The 18,299-nt window shown below is 40.1% G+C and overlaps 1 protein-coding gene across 5 annotated transcripts in view; it reads left to right on the plus strand.

Annotated features, from left to right (window-relative positions):
• Positions 1 to 1,999: 1,999 nt before the first annotated feature.
• The window catches only part of ZMYND11 (zinc finger MYND-type containing 11), a 108,933-nt gene continuing 92,633 nt past the window's right edge, over positions 2,000 to 18,299 (plus strand). For 4 of the 5 annotated variants that reach the window (XM_074899939.1, XM_074899943.1, XM_074899941.1 and 1 more), the window contains exon 1: positions 2,000 to 2,197. The gene's annotated coding sequence lies outside the window, so the exon portion shown is untranslated. Of the gene's footprint in view, positions 2,198 to 3,347; positions 3,433 to 18,299 lie in introns of those variants that run through there. The other variant, XM_074899940.1, reaches the window with a different exon arrangement.

Consider the following 18,299-nt stretch of genomic DNA (forward strand, 5'->3'; position numbering starts at 1 on the left):
TTGCTGCCCACCAGCTCAGACAAGGTAAAGTGGTTACAGTTGCAGACACTCCCTGCATGTTTGCTTTAGGATACCTCGTTCTTTCCAAAATCAAATATTTGTATCCTGAAACAAATATTTGGAGACGGTCCAGACTAGCCTTTACAAATATTTTAAGTACAGCAAATTGTTGGCAAGCAGCAGACTCCAGGTAAAAAACCTGTAAGGTAGGCAAAGCTTAGTAAGCCTTCAGCCCTGCATATGCTTCCGCATTGGTGAAACTGTGGCCTGAATATCTATTTGACAGCTCTTTATGGGTCCTGAAGAGATAAAGGCCTAAAACCTTTTTATATTGAAGATAGCTGAACTTCTGCCTGAAATAAATATTTACATAGGTAAGGAGAAGGCACTGCAGCAGAGTAATAAATCTTTTCCCTAAAGAACGTGAGACTGGAATTGGAGGGATTTTTTTGAGTTAGGACAAATATCCCCCCCCAACCCAATTGTAGGGGGTACCTGGCTGTGCAGGCTGAAGAATTAAAGATGGTTATGTACGCTATTAGATATGCTTCTCCTCTGTCTGCTTCTGCATGCAAAAATCTGTGTGCCTTAACCACACCAGCTTGAGTAGAACTGTTAGCTTGACTGCATGGTAGAAACAATAGAAACAATAACGACTCAAACATTTTTTTTTTCTTATATAAATATAGCTCAATTTGTACAGAGGTGGTTTCAAAGAAACCTGAGACAGCCAAGACAGCAATATCCCATGGAAACTTGGCATTTATTTCTATCACACTTCTTTTGAAAATTACATGCTTTAATGAAACCGGAGTCAAACATCACAACTAAACGCTTAACATAAGGTAGCCTTTTTGTAATTATACTGATGGTAAATCCCATCTTACTTAAAGAAATGCCTGTAAATTTCAGTTGCTTTTTATCAATACAAGCAATATAATGCACTTAAATTAGTACCGCTGTTTGCTATCTGCCCAACCCCTCAAGCACCCTTTGAAAGCAGATTAGCAGCACTTTCTTTCCTATCTATTTACTTTAGATAACATAAAATGTTCCTTCATATTTAAATACATAACAGAAGTAAAGCTTTATCACTGATGGGCAACTAACTGTTATTTGCATTCTATTTTTTAAAAGAGGACTTAAAAATCTTGATGCAGCGATCTAAAACAAAATGTGGTGTTAGACACTACTAGAAATCTTATTTACTAAAGACACTGAAGAAACTTTCACTGTTCAGTGTGCAAACTCTGTTAAATCTTTGACTAACTAGGCACAATGGATGTATTTTCTTCATCAGCAGCAGTCCAAAACTATTTTATTAATACTAATGACTACTCATATGACTAAATTATTTGCATGCATAAACGTTTGTAGAACTAAGCTTACAGTGTATTTTAATAAAATATGTCTATTTCTAGTCAAGATTAATTGTGAAATGTTACTTTTCCATTAAATAATTCCCAATGTATTTCAGAAACTTTTGAATGTATTTGCCTAGACATTTATTATTAATATTTATCTCAGTATCCATATAAACCCAGCATAATATGTACATGTTTTCTTGGTACTTAGATGTATGTATGCACCTATAATGTTATATGTTTTATATTACTACATATCTCCCAGTCCTGCAGTGAAAGTGTCAAACTACAGCTCGCAACATATAGCCAACTCTGAGACAGACCACTGATTTGTATGTTTTCGTTTCTGTTGCTCAAGGTGAGTATCCACTTTGGAAAATGTTATCCGGAATTTCTCCAAGTTGGACTTCATGATAGGAGGAATTTGCATGTATCAGGGCCAGATAAGCGGCATATTTTTCCTCTGCAGTAAGGTAAGGTTCAGACTTAAGAGTATGATAAAATACATATATAATAAATAGTTAAAGATCCGTTTCAAATGCATTATTAAAAAAAATAATAAAAGAAACAAACAGCAACTCCAGCAGACACCACTAGAGTTCTCCTTCTCCCAAATATCCCTAGCACCATCCTAAACCCTGTTTACCCCAGAAACCTGAACTGTGGACAGACAGAAGAGGAGAGAGAGAGAGAAAATTCAGACACAATAAAACTCTGAGGGGAAAAATATGTGGAAGGAGGAGGCAGCAGCGGCCTGGGGAAGGGATTGAAAAGTTTCCCCTGGCTTAACTTCTCCCCCCCTGCAGCAGCAGAAGCAGCGCCAGCAGCACAAGGTGAGAGAGACTTTTAAGTCTGGGGAGGAGGGGTGTGTGTGCGGGAGGGGGGGGTGGGGGGGGTTGAATTTACAGCCCTGTGGATATTTCTGTGTCTGCCTCCCTGGCTTTGGGGTGCGAGAGACGCCGTGTCTCATGCTGGGTGGATTTTTTTTTAATATGATGGAGGATTATAAACATGGCGCCTTAAAAAAACTACAAAATCATGTACACACTGTTCCAAGGAGATGGGGGAGAGGGGACAGGGGAAGGGCTGGGCACCAGGGGAGGGGGCAATCCTGCCCCGCGGGGTGCCATATGGGGAGGGGGGAGCAATTATACTTAATAAAATGTGTGGGGCTGCCGGGGGAGGGAGATGGAAGGCGGGATTTTTATTATTGTTATTATTATTCTTATTATTATTTCATTTTTCGGAGTGGGCAGGATTATCTGGCAGCCCGCTTAGAAATCGAGGAGGACAAGGGGACGGCGGCGGAGCGCGTGTGATTATTAACGGCGATTATTTTTGTCCCCACACCTTCCCCGGTCGGATTTCGGCTGGGAGGCGGCGGCGGGCCCCCCGCGCCCCCGTGCCGAGTTGCAGCCAGCTCGGGGTCGGGGCGGCAGGAGATGGGGTGGGGAGAGGGGCGCACAAGAGAACCGCTGCCTTCAGCGCTCCGCGCGGGCCTGCAGGCACCGGGGGAGCCGGGGACTCGCGTGAGAGGCGAGGCCGAGCGGGGTGTGGCGCAGCCCGGCCTCAGCCCCGCCACCCCCCAGCCCCGCTCTTTCCCCACACGCTGGGCCACCGCTTTGCTGCCCGCTCCCCCCCCCAACCCCTTCCTTTCTCTCACAGCCCCCCTCCGCCGCCTCCCCGTTTCCTCGCTGGGGTGGGGGCTGTCTGCGTAGAGGACGGGTCTTGGCCCGAGTAATGGCAGCTGCTCGACAGCGCCGAGTCTCCACGGGAGAGAGACGGCGGGTCCCCGCAGGCCGGCCGCGGCGGGAGAGGGGCCTCGGCTCCCCTTCCCCGCGGGGGGGCAAGAGGAGGGGACGGGGAAAGGGGTGAACTTAGAGCCCCAGCCCTCCTCCGCCCGGGCGGCTGCGCCACCCCCGCGGCGGGGACGGCCTTACCGCCCGGCTCTGCGGGGAGGGCAGGCGAGGGACGGCGGCCCCAGGTTTCCCGGATCGCCCTGCGGGCGGAGCGCCTCGTCCCCCGGCACGGCCCCGGGGGCCTCCTCGCCTTCCCCATCTGCCCCGGGGTAGGGCGCGGGGGGGAAGAATGGGCCGATTTCTCCGCTCTCCTCCTCCGGCTCCGCTCGCTGCGGGCGAGGGGCGTGCGGGGAGCCGGGCTGCCAGCGGGCCGGGGCCCTCCCGCGCCCTCCGGGAGCAGCTCACTCTCTCCTCTCGGCCAGAAAGGGCCCTCCCGGAGTCCCGCCGGACTCGGCGGTCGGATTTCGGGAGAATATGAACTGCTGAGGGGCTTGCTTTTGGTGGTTTGGGCGGGGGGGTTGTGTGTGTGCGTGTGTCCCTGAAACCGTGTCTCCAAGTAACTCCCCTCGGGTCACTTTGTGGGGTGTTATCTTTCCTCCCCTACCTCAGGGGCTGTCCAGAGGCCTATCTGTGTCCTCTCCCTTTCTTTTACGGGGAAAGGATGCAAGTGTAGGTGTGGGATTTCCTTCGGTAAGAATGATGGGGAGCTTCGGTGTGATTTCCAGATCTTCCATGCGTTTCGGAGAACAGCCCCCCTGTAAAATGCTGGTGTTAAGGGCTTGGGAAACTTTGTGTGGCTTTGGGGGCTTATGCTGAAAACAGCAGACCTTGGGAATTTGTTTTTTGTCTCCTGCGAACATGGTCAACAGAACTTTACAAAGGCTAAAGCTGGGGTGGCCTGAGAGGAGGAAGAGGGGTGACAAACTAATTTGGTGTTGGTTGGTTTTAGAATTGTACAGTTTGGCATTTCAACACCCTGGAAACATCAGCCATAGTCTCTGTATTGTAGGAGTAATACTATTTGGTGTAGTTTTAAGAAGATCTTACTGCAGTGGAAAGGACCAGAAGTAGAAAATGCTTTCCTGTCTTAGATACTAATGCTGATTTTTTTTATTTTTTTTTTTTCCACTTCTGTTGCCATTCTTTGTAGGAAATTGTTTAATTCTTTAGAGGTGATCACTGAGACAGGTGTTGGGAAGGGTGAAGAATGGGAGTAGAAATGCCAGTTTGTGGTTCCGGTTGCAGTCCCTTGGGTTTTTCTAGTCCCTCATCCTTCAGCGTGAAGGACTTGGCATCTCTCCACATTTTAAAATTCTTTTTTTATTTTGTTATCAGCCATTCTGACCACGCTACAGAAAGTCTAGGGAAGTAGACCATTTGCTGACTGCTGTTTTGTATAAAAGTGAAAGTACGCACAAAATAATTCCCAGCATGGATTTATATTTAATGTCAGCTTTTCCATGCCTAAACAAACCCTCTCTGCTTTGACCAGATATTTGTATGGGGAAGGGAGTGGTTCATGGGCTTGCTAGTACAGTAGAGAGCACTTTATCTTCCTGATGATGAGTTTGGTTTTAACGAAAAAAAGTTACTGTGTTGATGACCCCTTGTTGATTGTGCTATGGATGGTGGTGGTCTCTGCTGTCAAGAAGAGGCATCTGCAACTGATATTTGGTATCAAGTTCAATACCAAAGAACTGAGTGAGAAAAATGACTCTTGCATTCCATCTCATGAGCGGGATAGTGTGATGGAAGTTACCTAGTAATGAAGTCAGCTATGCAAGGGGAATTTTGAGCGTATGGATGTTGCGTGGGGGTATTATTAAGACATTGGTGGTGTGCTAGAATATGCTTTTCCACAGTTTAGAGCTTTGTAGCACTAATTTAACAGGGAAGTGCCCTCCATACCAGTTAAACTGATGTTTGGTTTGGGTTTTTTATCCTAAGCAAGCATTTACAACTATTATTTGACAATATAAATGTAAAAAGATGGAGTTTCTTCACCATGAACTAAAATTCTTAGTAGTTTGTCTTAGTCCTTATGTATTGTAAGACAGAGCAATACTTCTTTTCATGAAAAATTAAACACTACAAAAGTAACAAGAATTTCATTACTGTAATTGTTGTGCATGCAATATGTGACTACTAGATCATTTACTGTAATCTGGTGCTGTGTGTCCATGCTATGGTAGTAGGCGGTCTGTATGCAGCTAGTGTTCAGGTTGCCTGGGGGTCCTTCCTGCGCGTGTAGCAGAGAGTAAAAGGCACTGTTTAGGAAGGACTTGAGGCTTCTGCAGGGGAAGAGTCTGGATCATCTTTTCAGCCTAATATCATCTCAAGAGCAAATGAGATGGTGAAAGGCTGTGAAGTGTGCTCGGCATTTCCACCTTTTGACTGGGTGCTGTTAATGATGTGGTGCTCCTGGAGAAGAAAACAATGTGGATGGACAATTGATTTGTCCTGAAACTCACCTTGAAGTGACTTAGGCTACATCTGGATTGTTGTGCATTTCTACCAGTGAACCACAGCTTGTGGACCACTGAACTGTGCTAATCTCTGAATTAGGATCAAATACTTCAAAAAGAGATACATAAAAGACAAAATTTGAAAATGTTTTCTTAATTCTAGGCATCTAAACCTCTCCATAAATGTCTTCATTGTCTAGTTTGTTAGAAAATTGTCTCATTTCACAGAAATTGAGAATCGGGGGAAATTTTGGAATTTGGGGACTTATTTTGGAATTGAGTACCCAACTTCAGTCAACTAAAGCTCACAGATTTTGAACATACCTGTAACTAATTTTCATAGTTACTGCCTTCTGCAGTCTTTCAGAGCACTTAGCTCTGGAAGTGTGACAGGACTTAGGCAGTGAATCTGTCCAGCGTAGAAGTTGTGGTTTGAGCCCAAGAGCAACTGAGCTCCAGGCAGCTGTTCACTCACTCCTTTCACCCCAGTGAACTAGAATCGAGATAAGGACAGGGAGTGGTGCCTCACCCATTACAATCAGGGGCAAAAGACAGACTCCTTAGGGAAAGAAGAAGAGCATCACTTTAATTCAAACACTAACAAAACCAACACTTAACAGGTAGAGTGGGACAGTGAGAAGCGTTAGTACATATAAAAAACACCTTTATTCCCCCCCCCCCCCCCGCCTTCTTCCGAGTCTCAGTTTTGTTCCCATATTTCTATCTCCTTCCCTCCGCAGCAACGTAGGGGGACAGGGAATTGGAGGGAATTGGGGGATTTTGGTCAGTCCGCTGCTCTTTCCTCCTCAGGGTGGAGCACTCCTCTGCATTCTTCCTCTGCTCCACGTGGTTGCCCTCTCATGCGAGACAGTTGCCCACAAACTTTCTCTGTTGTGAGTTCTTCCCACAGGTCGCAGCCATTTCCAGGCTGCTCCGGCATGAATCACCCCAGCATGTTGCAATACTCCCAGTGCCAAACTACAACAGCGGTGGCTTCTTCTTCCCACAGAGTCCCAGCCTTCTTTGGGCGCAGTCACATGCTCCTGCGTGGGGTCTTCCATGGGCCACAGGCAGATCTCTGCTCTTCTGGTGACCTCCATGGGTGGCAGGGGGGTGCCCTGCCCTCTCACCATGGGATACAGGGGGGCTCCCTGCTCCGGTGCACCTCCCCCTCTTCCTTCTCCTTCCTTCCTCTGACCTCGGTGTTTGCACAGGCATCCTTCTCGTAAGTCCTCCTCACAACTCCCTACCCGCTCTCAGATTCCCCTTCTTAAATATGTTATCACAGAGGCACAGCCACCATCACGAATTGGCTCAGCCTTGGCCAGAGGTGGGTCCAACTTGGAGCTGGGGGAGCTTCAAGAAGCTTCTCACAGGGGCCACCACTGTAGCCCCCTCCCCTGCTACCAAAAACCCCCACCATCTACACAAACCCAGCACTTAGATGGACAGGATGATGATGGAGTTTGCTTCAGTAAACTTCTGATTTTCTTCTTAAATGGCTTTTCAGCTAGCTTCAGAGTGGCATAAGTGTCAATAAAATAAGTCTTTTATCTCTGTAGTGTAGGTTGTTACAAATGCTGTCAAACTATAAACAAAATTAAATCTATGCAACGTTTATGTGGCTCATACCAGTGATGAACTAGGTTCATAAAATGTGGAGTTGTTTAAAATTAGTGGCTTGATGCATACAAGAGTTTACTTTTCTGAATGAGGTAAAGGGTTTTTTTTTGCAAGAGTTAGGTCAGAATTGTTGGAGCAATTTTTTTTCCCATGTCTGTCCAGTAAATATATACATTTTTGTCAAATTCTGACTGGTTTTATTAATTGGGATGGTTTTCCTTCCATGTAATAAGAGTTTCTCTAGCCATCCTTGCACTGATTGTTTAGGAGCTAATGTGAGATCATGTTCTTTATCTCCAGGCGTTTTTTGTGTTGGTTTTGTTGTGGTTTTTTAGTCTTGGGATGTTGTGAACACTCCTGTAGTGCTTGTGTAGTACTTGGAGCATGGTGCCCTTGGTAGCTGGGCAGTACAACATATGTCATCTTTTATATAGCTCATACATTTTAGTCTGTCAGTGTTGCTTGTGCTAAATGTTGTGAACAAAGATTGTTCTTGTCAGGTTCTAGATGATTTTTGATCAGCTGAATGTAAATTTAGCTCATAATTGGGTTATTGTTCTAGGGTTTAATCTGCCAGTTGGGAGAATATAGCCTGCAAAATAGGTAGTTTATAAGTTGAAGTAATGATTCCATTTTGCAGGAATTTCTTAATAAGTTAACTCTTACACTTCTAAAAAAAGTTTTCATTGATTTTCAGTGCACTATAAAGATGCAAATTCAGTAATGGTGAAAGATTGTCTTGTCATCTATAAAAAATGCAAAACAAACATGGAAAACTTTTTCTTGAAATAAAGCTCAGATTTGTCTTTAAGTGGTGGAAAACAACATTTCTCCAGGAAAACTTTCGTTCCTCAGTGTAGTGGAGGTAATGGAATTAGACTATTAGACACCATAGTGGCTGTGTACAGTATAATAAACACTGTGGCCTCTAGCCTGAACTCCTGTGGCACATGGAGCTCTCTGATTTCAGAGGCCTCTCTGCATGCATGTCCCTGCAACACCAGGGCTGGGTCGAGACAATTTTTTTCCATATTTTTGATTCTAGTCTTTAAATATAGTTTTATCATCTGTTTAAACCAATATCTGCCATGAAGTTAATTGAGCAAGCCTGAACTCTTATTATTTATTAATTTTTAAGTAAGCTGTGAACACTGAATTATATGAAGAAATTTTTTTAAGGGGTAAAACTAGACAAATAACTGCATAATGGATTTTTAGCATTATTTTTGTTTCAAAAGGAGTAAATACTGTTCCAAATATATTGTTTTACTGAGTGTGTGAAGTCATGCTAACGCACACAGCTGGCTTGAAATGCTTTTTTATGTAAGATGGTTGCAATCAATTTCTTTAAATACACAAGTTATTAAAGGGTGAACTAACTTGAATCATAAGCTGTGCTAGGGGCTGACTTTTTCCTTACATTCTAGTAAGATTTCATTCATATTTTTTATGTCTGTCTTCTGTTTTTTCTCCCTGAGACAAACAGGGTCTTTTGTGGGCAGGCGACAGCAGGCACAGTGGTGATACACTGTGACATGTCCGTGAACCCAAGTTAAAGCTCATGGCGTCTAATTTTAGGTCAGACAGCTTTGGTCATAACCCATCAGAGCCTGATCCTGTAGCTGTACAATGTGGATTAATCCAAAGTGTAGTTACTGAGAGTTTTGTGTACAAAAAGACTGGTTTTGATTTTCTTCCAATCTCTCATTTTCTGCTTCACTAAAGTGCAGAAGTTTCTGCTCTGAAAGTATAGAGACATGTAATTTGAGTTTTAAATATGTTACTGGTTAAAATGGCAGGACTGTAATGTTTCTAATTTCAAAATTGCAAAAATATTAAAAAGTATAAGTCAAGTATTGTTACTGGTGTACCAACAGTCAGAATATCTTTGCGTATACCTTTACACTATACTCAGTGTTAAGTTCCAAGACTAAATAATTGCAAAATAAAACGTTGTGAATTAATGATTATGACTCCTCATACAGCTCTCAATTACAGTATGATACAAACCTAATTTTTAACAAATAATTGTAGCACCAGAGAGAGTGAAATCTAAAGTGCTAAGACCCACTTACTGGTTAAAAAAATGAACTCAAGCTTACCTACAAAAATACCAGTAACATCCCATTCACCCTTTCTGTGGAAATAGCATTTTTAGCATGCAAAGAACTGGTCTCACTGTGTTAATTCATTTTTGTCCATAATAGGATACTGTTGATTTGAGATCTAGTATTTTAAAAAAAAGAAGAGTTAAACGTATTACTGTTTACCTCTCATTTCTCCTATGCTTCATTTTCTTTTCCTTTGTTAGTATGTTAAAAATAAACATGAAACCAACTTCCTTTATATTCAGATACATTATTTTAATGCAGCTGACAACTGATGTTTTGGTTACAGACTGTAGGAGTCTGCTAGTAGGTGTAGTACTCAAAAGCAGCATTTTGGGAAGTGAGTATTTGTACTTTGATCTCGCACACTTACAGCATGGCATTATTATCTGGTCTTTTAAAGATAGGTGGATGGGAGTCGCATGCAGTGACTCATGGGATATGGTACTTAGTTCACTAATTTTAGCAGAGTGATTCTTATCTTTCAACGTTAGGTTTTATTGGAACCTTTTGGAAAAGCGATGAAGTGAAACAAAATGGAGTTGAGAGAACATGATTAGCAGAATCCCAAAGTAGCTAGAAATAACGTACAGTGAAAAATAAATTAAAAGGATGTAAGATATGTTTATTGCTGAAAATATCTTCGACAAGATCTGAGAGAGAAGAGAGCTTTATCTTTCTTAGCGTGCTATCATAATTTTCTATTAAGTCTCACACATTCATGCATTCAGTAAGAGAGGATGTCACACTACAGATACCTGTTTACAATTACAGATGCTTCTCCTCAAGTCAGAAGCCAAGTAACAGCCAAGTCTCCACTGGCTGCTTGTGCCTTATTACTATTTTCTTGGTGTCATTGCCAATAAATGAAAATTTCTGAAGAGGAGATAGTCTGTGACTTGCATAACATAGCAATGTGTGTGTTCACACACACAAAATAAAAGTGGAAATTTTACCTTAGAATGGTGGGGGTTTTGTTTTCCAGTTTTCCTTTTGGTCGGGTGTTAATTTTGTGATCCTTATCTTCTGAGCTGTCACTAACTTCAGAGACAAGCTTAAACCCAGTATTTATGCATAATCCCCTCTCCCCAACCAGTTACTTAAGATTCAGGTTCAAAATTGTACAAAATCAAAACAAAAGAATTGCTATTTCATAAAATGTAATCACAGGCCACTGATTGTTCACTGATGAAAATTGATGATGTTCACTGCAGTAAATTCATTGTAATAATGGAGACCTTGATCATAGAAGCACTCATTTCTCACATGCATAAAAATGCATAGGCCTTGAAGCATACAGATGAATCAAGTTTATTTTCATAAGATATTTTTTAAAATTAGAACTTTATGTACAACTCCAATATTCAAGGAGGAAGACAGTTACAATTTGTTTTGCCTAAATAATTTTCTGTAATGTTATGTTTTTGATTCTTCTACTGGAGTATGCAGTGTTATATAGACATTTTTCATACCTGTTGAATATCAACAGTATGATTGTTTTTATTTTGCTAAAATAATATGCTAAATTTTACATGCATGATTGTTCCCATTGAAGTTAAGGCACTTTTCCTACATGTACATTAGTCTTTGAAGGAATTTATAGTATCTATGAAAAGAGCAGAGGAAACATGGATAACATTTTTCTATTAGTGACTTTTTAACATTTTCTGTATATCTTAGATCCTGTATGTTATAGAAAGCCTTAATTATAAATAAAGGAAACTGGTAGAAGAAAAAATACAAAGATTCTTCCTGGAAAAGCTGATACCTTTATGAGAAGAAATGTTTATTTTTATGTTATGAAAGCTAGGAAACGGGTCAGGAAACGTGAGGATTTTAACATAGTTTCAAAATTATATAAATCATTTATGTGATGGCAGGTTTAATAATCACGTTATTTTGTTTTAGTTAATCACAGAACATAAATAACAAACCCATGAATTCCGAAAATTACCTTGACTCATCCTCTTCAGTAGCATTTACCTGCAAAATGTAAGCAATCCTTTTTGTTCCATGCAACAAAGTTTAGAAAGAGTAACATTCGCCTCACCATGTGCTTCTATTCTTTCTTTGTTACGCAGTTCAGAAATCTCAGAAAACTTTTTTCCTTTCTATATTAATAAAAGCAAGGAATCATTATTAGTTGTTTTCACAGGAACCAGACTGGCACCATTTGTAGCTTCATATAACTGTAGTTGAGACTTTAGGATGTTCCTAAGAACTGACTGAATAAACCTTTTCTCAGGAAGCTGGATGTTTCAGTGTCAGTCATCATGTGCAAGCTGACATTTGAAGATAATACAGCACGCTGAATAACTTGGCATTGACACTAACATTTTCTCAATAAAAAAAGATTTATTTTTTTTTCCAATCAAAATAAGCTTTCTGAAAACTTGTCTCGGTAAAATGTGAGGAAGAGTGAGTGTACACTTTGCTCGTTGGTAACTCACAGCATCTGACCTCTTATCAGTCTGACTAGAATGTGATGTCAGGTTGTTTAAAAGCTGCCATATTAAAATGTTGTTTATTTGTTTGCTTGTTTAAAAAAAAAAAAAAAAGAGATTGTTTTATTTCACTGACATACCTTTTTGAAGGAGCGTGCTGATGCATACCTGGAAGCATTTCAGACTTGACAGTGTTGGAAAGCAAGAAACATGGACACTCTCAATCTGTAATTGTGTCTTTCAGTTTTGTAGCTTTGTCTTCTTCTTCTTCTTACACTGACCTGAAGTAAATAGACTTACAGGAAATATTTGTTGTAAGAAAGAGATTCTTCCTTTTCCTGTTCACTTCTCACTATGATGGCTCCCAAAAGGCTTTTTTATAAAACCTCCCAATTGGAAGCATGCTCCTAACTTCTCTCTGATTGCAAACATGAGATCTCCTCTTGTTATTTAACTTACACCTTTTAGGAAATATGGATTATCAGTGAAGTATCTCCCGGTGCTAGTTTTATTAGGTTTTCTAATCCATGCTGACATTCTTTTTCTCAATAGTTTCAAAAAGTTTTATGAAAATAATCTATTTACAAGTAAGGTTTATACATTAGTAACATTTCAGAAGACATGTAGCTTCCAATAAAATGGAATGATTTTTGTCCCTCGTAGTGGCACAGAAAATATTGATAAGTATCAGCTAAAGCTAACTGGTGGTGCAGATGCTTTGAGCACAGGTGTGCCAAGGAGCATAGAAGCAGAACATGGTTTGCTCTGCCAAGTTAGTGCATAAGCAGTTACGGTGTTTCCTGGGCCAGTGGGAAGGAATGATACCCAAATTTCCACTTGCCTCTTCTGACATGCAAACTGCCTTTCTTGATTGAAGTAGCATGTCGTATATCCAGAGTCTTGTCCCCAGCCATTGCCAGTCTCAAATGTCTCCTAAAAAGGTGCCACAAATCAGCCAATTTTCTGATATAGAAAGCTATAGAATACTTTTGCCTTACTACTTCCCAAACAATAATCATTTAGGTCATGGTTTCTGCATTTACACATATAGATTTTTTATTTATTCCATTTTGGAATGTTTTAAATTCTCTTTACTGTAATAACCAAACATTTTAGCTAATAATGTTAAAACTGCTCCTTTTTAGGTCAAGCCTGTCCTGCCTCTCCAAATGCCTTGCAGCCTCCCACTGCAGTGCTCTTTCTCATCTAGCATTTAGTGAGAGCTCCTTCCTTGGTTGCAGAAAAGAGCCATGTATACCTGCCTGTCCGCACAGTATTTGATGGAGATAAGAGACCTTGAGGGGCGAGTTAATGAAAGGCCATAGCATTTGTCTGCTGAGTGCAAATAAGAGCTGGGAAATGTACGTATGGGAGGAAGAAAGGGAGACTTTGATGTGAAATGTGCATTAAGTGAAAGTTGAGGTACACATGTCACAGTGTATGGGTGAGAGGACCAGTGTCTTTGCTAACAAAATTTGTTGCAGCAGTGTTGACTTCCGTGGAGCACTGTTAGTTTACACCCACAGAAGATTTTCTCCTCTATATCTGGGAATGAGAATATATAATGAAGTGGTTATGGATGAGTGACAGAGAGAGAGAGTGTGTGAGAGTGAGAGCGCATGCACACATTTTCAGGCCTGATTGATTATATGAAAAAAACCTGGAGTTGAAAGAACATTATTTTAAATTAACATTCATTATCTTCACGCGTGAGATAACAGTTCACTTTGGACCAGATCCTAGCACCATTATGTTTCTTGAGCAGAGACTGCTTTTTCCTTGAATGAGGTTATTCAGCATGAGAATGGCAAAATGTAGTCAGATCTTTGACAATAAAATATATATGATTTAGTCACCATGTATTAATTCAGTATTATTTCTGTCAGGAAAACTTGGATTTTTTTTTTTTTTTTAATAAATGGTTACATTTTCTTTGAAATGTAAAATAAAAAGTAGGAGAAACCTTGTTTTGGATCTCTAATCTTATGCTTGGAGAAGCTTGCAGCCATTTTAATTCATGCTGCATTCATTGATCTAGCAGTTAGATTATTTTTAATCACACTGCAGCTAGGTCATCTACCTATCGGACGCTGTTAAAGACTTCAGTAATATACTTTGGTTATTGGCTTCTAAATGTCACTTTTGGGAAAAAAAAAAAACAAGCTATAAACATCACAGTTAACAAACAATATAGAGGAAAACACAGTGTGAATTTGTGGTTTTATCGTTCAACACTTTTCTTTTGTACAGAATATAAAAAAATACACATCGTAGCAAACAAAGGGAAAACAAATCTGATTTTGATCTTTGGCAGTTCTTTTGCTTTTAAATACAGAATTTTGCAACATTAAGTCATCTATTTAGACAGCAGCTTGCTATTAAATATTTTCATAACAGACGTAGTTTATGAGCATGAAAGTGAAAGCCACATTTTAAAATTATAACCCCAAATAACTTTCTTAAATTAAAAATATTCTAAAAATGTCTTATTCTTTAATTTTAAGTATAATCATGCAAAAAAGTGGGAAGTCTTTATTTTAGGTATTCAGCAGCAGTAGGAAACTGATTTCCTAGACTGTAAGTGCTGCAACAGTAGAAGCTCAGTGATCTAGATATATAAAAAGAGAAATAAATGTAGCAACAGCTAATGTGCGGCATTGAAAAGCGGAGGAGATTGTCATGATGCTCTTAAGTGTCCTGTATTTTCTGAGAGGGAGCTACTCACAATGTAATAAACCTCTTCTTGGTATGTAATGGGCAAGTATCTTGTATAAAAAGAGATGGTAGATTCTTTGGCAGTGATGCATTTAGCAGCAGTGGTTTTTAAAGGGTCACCCTTGTACTTTGCAGTTATTTCCCTGCAGAGATGAAAAGGAAAGTTCATGCTCTTCTGAGGTATCGTTTTAGTCTGTCTTGAATGCAGGTGGAACAAGAAAGTCATGTTTCATATGAAGATGGGAACTGTATTTCCTCCTTATTAAGTGAAAGCTAAGAATCCAGAGATGCTAATTCCGTGCGTCTGTGTCTGGATCCCTTGGCTTATTTCCTTGTGCTTTCCTGATGTACACTGAAAGCTTCATCAAATGAGCAGTTATGATCATGTAAAGTGTCTCTCAGTGTTACTATACCTTCAGCAGAGAAGACTCTAAACAGAGGAAGGGGTCAGTTGTTCATCTCAATAACTTTTCTTAATAAGCAAATTATTCAGTGGTTTCACTCTCAGACTATAATAGCTCTTATGCTTTATTATATTAGTCTATGACAATCTTGGTACAACTTTTTGTTATACTTTCATCTAGGCACTCTGGGATGTGATTCCTTTCTTTAAGTAACACACCATGATGTATATACATGAGGAGTCTGTGTGTAGAGGAGGAATTTGACTAAAGGTTTTATGAATGCCATCCCATTGCTGAGCAAGGCAGGTTAAATAGGGATCTGATACTTCTGCTTTCTTTCTTTCTTTCGGAGGATCATTGTATAGGCTGCAAACTCACACAAATGTGCTGTGTCCACACTGTATATTTCTTCCCCAGTAAATAGGGACTCTGGTCATGGAAGGCAACTCAGTGAGGTTAAAAAAAATGGTGCTGAAACCCAGCTGCATGGCAAAGAAAAATGAGAATTGAGTGATAATAAAAACAAAAAGTGAGTGTTAATGCAACATACTTGCAGGGTTTTTTCAGGAGCTGAAGATGCCTCTTGAAAAAGATTTTGGGTGGCTGAATTACAGTTTAGGAGTCATCATGGGAAGGGGTGTTTGGCCACAGGTGAAGCAGGAGGAAGCCCTCCTGCATGGGAGAGTTAACCCGTGTCCATTGAGTTCAGTCCATTCTGGTGGATGTGGCGGCCAGATGATTATCAAATAAATGAAGTACAGTATTACAGTGGGTATCAAACCTTTTCATGTCTGCGTTACTAAACTTAAGAAACAAAAGACCTTCTGACAGTTTGAAATTACAGACCTGTTTTTGAGCATTTCCTCTGAGTTCCACTGAATTAATGAAATTAACTGAACTGCCAAACTCGGTGGAGAGCTGCAGGTTAGCTGTTGTCTCAGGAACCCCACATCTCAGGCAGAATGTGCTGCTTTGTCTTGAATTTAAATGGGGACCTTCACTTCCTGCGTCTCAGGCTACAGTAAGCTGCAAGGGGAGGTAGCCCTGAGAAGGTGTTTGCTAATGAGGCTCTAGCACCCTTGACAGGTATGCTAGATAATTTAAAAGTGATAGATGATAGTGTACCGTGTTTGGGAAATTCATTTGAAGTATATATGTATGTAGTTATGATTTTGACTCATCCACGCCATTTGTATGATCCTTTGGCACTTTCCACAAGTAAGGATGCTTGCCCTCTTGTCCTGGCCAAGTTCCAGTTTAGGTAATTACATTCTGACTATCTACATTTCTGTAAAGTTTCATCTGGATTTTGTTATTGTTGTTTATTTACATAGTAATGTATATGTACTTGGCAGTTTACAAAATAACAGCCCAGGATAAAAAAAGTAATAAAAATCCCTGCTCCAAATTACATTAAGTATTTGTGCATGAATAAATATAGTATGTCATAATACAGTACAAAAAAAATAATCAAAGTGGCACATTCAATAACAGCATTCATAGAAAAGGTGCATTTTCAGAGTTTATGAAATAGAAGAGAAAGTGCAATCTGTGAAGTGCAAGTGTAAAAAAAGACAGCAAAGGGGTGATGGAGACAAAGGAGAGAGATTCTAGGAGGGAGGAGAAAAGAAACATGGGGTGAGGTATAGTTCAAGAATGCTTTGTAGAAGACACCCCTGAAGAATCTGGTACACCATGGATTAAGTTGCTGAGTAGGGTGCGCTGTTAAACATATGATATATGGTGCAGCAGGAATGGATATAATTCACTGGTAGAAGAAATAATACCTGTTTGGATAGTAGTTAAAACTATTTTTTTTACAAGGTTATTAGACATGGATTTTACATGTTTATCAACAAAGGAGGTGGAGTCTGTGTGGTGGTGTGTATATATGTCAGTAGGACTTGGCAGTCATCTGCTGATGCAGAAATCTTCCTCTTCTACATACAAAGGCACATTTTATCATTTGCCACTAAGTCTCTCAGTATCCTGCTTATATTACAGTAGGAAGAACTTGCTGTGTGTTACTGTACAGTAACTGGTAAGTGAAAAAAAGAACCCAAGCCACATCCTGTTGTGGAGAATTGTTCTGCAGAAAGATGAACATCAAAGCTGCAAGCTCACTCTTAAAACTGATATTAATAATCAATATTAACCTCTAATGGGTTTCCACGGGAGTTCAAAATAATCCTATATTAGACCATATCGCATAACCAATGCAGTCTAATATTTACAAGAACTGTCCCAGTGTTCTTCCAAAAATACTTAAGTCTGCTTAGAGATGCTTCATCCACAGCCCAGAGGTACCCCATTTGACACAGATATTATAAGTACATGGAAAATAGTTTTAAACAGTTTTCATTTTTAAAATGCTTTCAAGAAAAATGTTTTTGAATAGTACTTGTAAGTGGAATCATAATCATTTCAGACTCACTTCACAAAAAGAGAGTTTGGCAGTTTTTTGTTTTATTTTTCTAGAAATGGAAAAAATGGCTTTGAAAATAACTTGGAATTTGCATATTAACACTGGTGTTTCTTAGTCATTTTTACATTACTTCATTTGCTGATAGAAGTAGTACATAATGTACTATGTACTTATGTAAAAGAGAGATTTAGGGCAATGCATGTGCTTTTGAAAGTTGCAGTTCTTTCTGTTTTTATTTTGGTCTGTTTAATGTTTTTTGGGATATCTGTCTTGACATAGTTTTTGGGAAGAATTTCAATAAAGTATTTTTCACTTTAGGCCACAGATACAAAGTAGTATCAAACCTCTAAGCTCTTATCTAGCAGAACTACCCTGATCACTTATTCTGACCATCTTTAGCTGCTGTGTAACCCAGTCTAAATAATTTTACCTATTTCTTCTGGATCAAGCCCACTGAAAATGCCATCATGAGCCCTTGTGATAGCAGCCAGCCTGTTGTGTGTAAGTGAAAAGGTTGAAAACCCATCTTTCAGTGCTGTGGGGCAGACAGGGATCTTACCCATTTAGCAGTGTCAGCCCACTTGGCTCTTTTTTTGTAATCTGTGGGCATTTTTAATGGAAAGAGGTAGGAATACTTCAATGAGAGGAGCCATCCAGCACCCACGTGCTGCTCATTCTGTGAATGAGATCCATGTGGCTTCTTCCAGTTTTGGGTTTTTCCTTCTTTATCATTTATTAAAGCTCTTATGGAATATCTGCTTAAGTTTGAACCCTCACTTAGCCTGATTAAGATCTTGGTCTTGGTGTTTACTACTTCTGCTTTCATCAAGGCCAATTCCTCAGAGCCTTTTGCAGGAGATACATATGTTCTTATGAATGACCTTCTCCATTTTCTGCCTCAAATCACGGTAGAGTTATACTTCTTAATCAGCAGGTTTTATTTAATCTCCAA

The sequence above is a fragment of the Athene noctua genome, chromosome 2, assembly GCF_965140245.1.
Source record: "Athene noctua chromosome 2, bAthNoc1.hap1.1, whole genome shotgun sequence".
Classification (NCBI taxonomy): domain Eukaryota; kingdom Metazoa; phylum Chordata; class Aves; order Strigiformes; family Strigidae; genus Athene; species Athene noctua.